The sequence below is a fragment of the Arachis duranensis genome, chromosome 9 (genome assembly GCF_000817695.3).
Source record: "Arachis duranensis cultivar V14167 chromosome 9, aradu.V14167.gnm2.J7QH, whole genome shotgun sequence".
In the NCBI taxonomy this organism is placed as follows: domain Eukaryota; kingdom Viridiplantae; phylum Streptophyta; class Magnoliopsida; order Fabales; family Fabaceae; genus Arachis; species Arachis duranensis.
Genome location: NC_029780.3, coordinates 18,645,070 through 18,651,366, shown reverse-complemented (window position 1 = coordinate 18,651,366; position 6,297 = coordinate 18,645,070).

Here is a 6,297-nt window from a genome sequence, read left to right as displayed (position 1 = left end):
GTGATGGTGGTCCAGGAATAACTTGTGGTGTAAGTAAGAGAGGTGAGGAGTCTGAAATAGAAGAATATTTTGAAATAAAATGGAAAGAGTATAGGAATCTTGTTTCATCAAAAACATTTCTTGATATGTATAATTTACCTGATGGAGAAAGACATTTATAGCCTTTGTGTCTAAAATCATAGCCTAAGAATAAACATAAATGAGACTTGTAATCAAATTTATGTTTGTTGTAAGGCCTCAAGAGAGGATAGCAAGCACAGCCAAATACTTTGAGAAAAGTGTAATCTGGTTGCTGATGAAAGAGTTTCTCCAAGGGAGATAATTGATTGAGAATAGGAGTGGAAAGTCTATTAATGAGATAAGCAGCAATTTGAAATTCATAATTCTAGAACTGTAATGGAAGAGTAGCTATGGCAAAAAATGATACACTAACTTATGTAAGATGTCGATGTTTTCTTTCCACTGTCCCTTGTTGTTGATGTGTATAAGAACATGAAAGTCTGTGAATGATTCCCTACTCAATCAAATAAGTCTTGAAGGAATTAGAAAAAAATTCAAGACCATTATCACTTTGTATAGCTTTAAGCTGATGTCCAGTTTATCTTTCCAAAGTAGTTTTATATTGCTTAAAAGCTGCTAAGGCTTCAGATTTATTAACCAGAAGAGAAAGTGAAGTGTATTTACTATAAGTATCTACAAAACTAATATAATATCTAAAACCATTCTTAGAAACTATAGGAGTTGGTCCCCAAATATCTATGTAGACAAGTTCTTAGAAAAGGTAATTGATGTAACTTTGTCATAGAACAGAATTCACAAATAGATATAGGAGTAGAGCATTTTGAATGTAAATTTTGATTTTTATTCAGAATATGTGACACGGTTTTCATAGAGGGATGGCCAAGTCTCTTATGCCATGTATCTACAAAATTATTGAGAATAGAAGTAGCAGTCAATACAGTTTGTTGCTTTACACAATTTGGGGTTGAGGAAAGAGTTTTTGGTACAAACAGAATGGAAAACACATAAATTCCATTCTTAGCTATCCTTTGAAGTAGATGATTTCTGGTAGCCTGAGCTAAAAAAGACCGAGTTATCAGCTACAAATTTAGAAACACTCAAGAGATTTTAGGTTATTTGAGGCACAAGTAATAGATTAGTTAATCTGAAAGAAAGAGCAGTATTTAAATCATAAAGAATAGAAGAACCAGAGTTAGAAATCTTGATACCTTGACCATTATCTATATACAACTGATCTGACCCAATCTGATTCTTAGCATCTTGAAGAAGGTTATTAGGTTCAGCTGTCACATGGTGACTGGCTCTAGAGTCAGGATACCAAACTGTATTTTGTGAGGATGATGATGATGGTGATGCTGCCAAGAATGTCCTAGGTTGATGAAAGGATGATGGAGGAGTTGAAGGGTAATATGATTGAGTTGAAAATGTTGCATTAGGTAACTCAAATTGTTGGTCAAATCTGTAATAACAACTCCAAGCAGCATGTCTGGGAGATTATAGATTTGACAAAACAAACGAGTTGAGTTGGTAAATCTGCCACCTCTCATAAATCTTATTTCTCTTCCTCTGCCTCTAGAAGGATTGTAGTTTCTTTCAAAATTCTTATCCGAAGGGATAGAAGATTGAGATAAATTGGCTAAAGAAATTGGTTGTGAAGGTTTCTTGAATCGATTTAGCATATCTTCATATGCTACCAGGTATGATTCTATTTCAACTACCATAAATTTGCCCATTTTTGCCATAACAGTACCAATGAAGTCTTGATATTCTTTGGTGACTCCATCAAGAATGGTTTGAATATATTCATTTTCAGAGAACGGTGCCTCTAAGGCAATTAATGAATCTACTAATTGTCTAATTTTTGTAAGATATTCAGTAGTGGTAGTAGTGAGTCTTACAGACTATAATTGTTATCGAAAACTCTGAATTCTTGCCCTTGATGAAGTTGTAAAGAATTTAAGAATAATATCTCACATCTCATAGAAGAATTTGCAGTGCACAATCTTGTTTTTGAAGATTGTATCCATAGATGCTAATAGCTAGGTCATAAGAGATTTGTCTTGGAGTCTCCATTTTTTGAAGGTTTCTGATTCAGTCTTTATTGGTTTTGCTGGGTCTCCAGAATCCACCATTTGAATTGGGATGTTCTCCCTCTTGAACTGGCTTTCAAGATTCTGGCTTTCCACTATGATGATTGCAGTTTGTTTTTACGTTAGGAAGTTGTTGCCATTGAGCTTATTAGATATAACTGGTAAACAATATTTGGAGTTGGAAGTGTTAGAAAGGATCATAGCCATGGTGCCAACCATTAGGCTCTGGATACCATGAAAAAGTTTTTGATAAGAGTATTAAGATTTATGATGCAAAAAAATGAAATTATAGAATACAGAAAGAAGAACAGAGAAAAAGTGAATTGAGAGAAAATCAGAATTAACTATCATGTGTTGATCTCACTTCTTTATATATAAGGTATTGTTATTTATAAAGATATATTGTGTAACTGAATTTTGTAACAGAATTTCAATATTATTGACTCAACTACACATAGTTAACCAAAATCTGCAGCTTCTTAATCTTAATCCTTGACACATTAAAATTTGAATATTTTAGTATAAGATTGAAGATTATATATTTGCTAATTTATGATTGAGTGAGGAATAGGAAGATAGTATTATCATATGTTGATATATTATTATCGACGGAAAATGAATAAATGAATTATTTGGTTGATGGACGTCACCTATTTGATAGAATGCTTCGGTTAATGCTTCTTCTAGTTAGGACTGGCACGCGCTGCTACAAATTTTTCCTTAACCTCCCTTCATGTGATTGCGAGGGGCTTTAATTTTGCACTCATAATGAGGATGTTTTTTTTGTTAGTATGAACTTACTTTCTCCTTTAATTAAATTTATATGCATGTACCGTTTTGTATTTAACAAAATAAAAAAGAAAGAAATGAGAACATGGATGGCATCTTATAGTTTAGCTTGAAATTCTACTCTTACTTTGTATTTTGCAAATGTATATCTCTGATTATTAGATTATTATCTCTGTACATGAATTTGATTATTATCTCTTTTTTATAAATACTATATAAATATTGTTCATTGTTTGAATTTTTTGATAAATGCACCAAAAATTAATTCATTTTCATGAAATTATTCCTGCTTATATGTTAGTTTCTATTTAAACTTAAACTTAATATATATATATATTCTTAAATATTAAGAATGTCACCATTAAAACAGTTGAATATTTTTTAAATGAATTTTTTTTTCAAAAAAAAAAAACAAAGATTAATTGCTTTCTTAAAAAGTTGTTGACATTACAATTTAAATCTAAAGACACTACATCAAATTAGATGAATATTACACTTGTTTTGTGACTTTTATTTAAACCGTCATTGTTAAATAAAATAATGACAATATTTATTTATATAATTTTCTGCCGTCACTAAGAATTTAAATGTCTAAATAATAACATATACTGCAATCTATCCATTTTACTCTTTTCCTTATTTAACTAGCAGAAACCCCGTGCAACGTACGGATAAAAAATATCTATTAGTTAAATTTTTTTATTCGATTTAACTCAAAAAAGATTTAATTGCTCTTTCATTAAAAAATGTATAATTTATATTATCTCAAAAAAATAAATATATCAACTCTAAAATATCATAACTTGAATACTTTTTCTAAAACTTGTGACGTCTTAGCGAGATGATCTTTCATTTATTTGTAAGCGAAATGATTTGGTAAAATTTTTAAAAAATCATTGCATCTTAAAAATTCATTGCATCTTATAGAACAATAATTTTATATTCCTCTCAAATACAAATGAGTGAGTCAAAAAAAAAATACAAATATGAGTAATAAATTTCTTTTGATAGACTTCCTTTACTTTTTATTTCTTTCTTCTTACTTTTTCTTTTATTATTTATTCTTAAATATTGTAAAAGTGACACATCAATGAAATACGATTGAGACTATTTGAGATTTTGAATTGTTTGTACTTTTTAATAGGTTGTTGAGTGATATAATGTGATTTTTATATTTTTAATGAAATTAAAAATTATAAACGAAATAATCAACTTAGTATATAATTTTAAAAATAATAATTAATTTATTTTGTGTAATTTTTACGTACAAAAATAATTTATTTTTTATTTATCAGTTATAATATTAAATGAAAAAAAATAACATACTAAAAAACATCTCTCTAAAATTTGTTACTTATTAAACACATCACACATGGCATTAAATTCAGTTACCTGCTCTTCTAGGCAATGTTCTAAGATTTTATGAAAAAGGAAGATTTTAACTCGTTAAAATTGAATAGAAGATTAATAAATTAGGGTGTGAATGTTTTCTCTATGTTTGGATGTTATAAATGTTTAAAAAAATATTTGTTAAGAGAGAACATGAATAAAAAAGGAAAAGATACTTCAGCTGAAAAGAGACAATAATTTTTTATTCTACTTTGTATAATATAATTTCTGTACTAATTAACTAACTCTCTTGCCTTTCATGAGTATTGTCCAAGTCTGATCAAATTAATTTTTCTTCTAAACAGATAAATTAACACAGCTTCACCACAATTTAGATAATTACAAATCTTAATTAACGGAATTGGCTAACATAATGAGCAAAAATATATATGTCAAAAACTCTCATTGATATAAAACAAAATCTTTGTTAAAAAATTATAAAAGAACTCAAAATTGATAAGTAATATCGAACTTTGCCTTAATATATAAATCCCCGCAATCCTATAAATTGAGTTAAGAAAAAAACAATTTTTTGAAAACAATTTTTGAAAACCAGCAGCTTCACGGAGTTCTTGGTGCAACTTTTGTACCTGATTAGAAGTAACAACAATAACCTTTAAAGTCATACCCTATCCTCCATAATAAAAAAATCACACATAATTCTCCCAAACTAATAATAATCATCAATGACAATAACATTAGTAATGGCAATTAAAACAATAAAACTGTTCAATAAAAAAAATAAAAATAGAAATTTAACCATCCAAAAAATTTACCTTCTATTCCTATTGTTGTAACTTTAGAGCTAATAGCTTGCCTTGCCTGCATCTTTTTTTTAAATAAGAAATCACGCACTAAACCCATCAGAAACATGAAGTCAGTAGCAGTTACAAAGGCTTAAAGCAGAACATAAGCCCACTACTATCTTGCTAAATAGACCAACAACTTAAAGAAACTACTATTATAAATCAAGCAAAGAAGATAAAAACCATCCTATAATAATAATAATCAAGACCACAATAAGACAAAGCATATGTACCTATTTCATCCACTCCTCAAATCATTATATCATTGAATTTTAAATTCTCCTCTCCTGCGCTCTTCTTTGTTCGACACCCAAGTTTGGCTCCAATACTTTATCTCCCATTTCAAAACCTGAGTATTTATCTCCCACTGCTGCTTATACCTCGTTGGAATTGGTGCCGCAATCCATGACTTGAAGCATTCCTTAGGTCATCTACAATGCAGACCCATATTATATAGTACATCGCCCCAAAGACTCGATGCTACATCACAATTAAACCCTAAATCCTAAACCCTAAATTCATAAATTACATGTTTCAAAACAAAAATTGTATTCAATTATTTTTTTCCTAATATTTAGAGCTTGTCATGATTTTAACTCATTAGAAGATCCCAAACACAAAAAGAAAATTTTTTATTCAAAAAGTCTCATTATTTTAAGTATTTTAATTTAGCATCACTACTCATAGAATTGTATTATTCTGAAGAACACCTGATATTAAGATCTAAACACATTTTTTAATAAAAAAAGAAAAAAAAGAAAAGTACTCAACTTTTTATAAGAGCAATACGTTTAGAATAGAATATAATAATGAAGGTCCCATTTTTCAAGAGGGAAAACTAAGAAATATTAAATAGGTTAAATCTATAAGTAGAAAATATCATCTCAAAGAGATCCAAACAAACTTGATTATCCTCAAACTCTACTTTTGTCCAACCAACACCGTAGAATCATAATCTTAAAACAGGAGAAGTAAATTACAATAAAATTTTAACATGATAACATAGTGATAGGCAACTAACAGGAGCAAACAATAAACTAATTAAGATCATTTGTAACTAAACTGCTTTATGCAATTGTACTTCACAGCTTTTAGGGGTTAACTTTTAGTTAACAGCTCTGGTAGAACCCCTAATATGCAATTTTAATCAATTGTTATTGATTATATCAAATGTTATCCTCATCAATTATCAAGTATAAGAA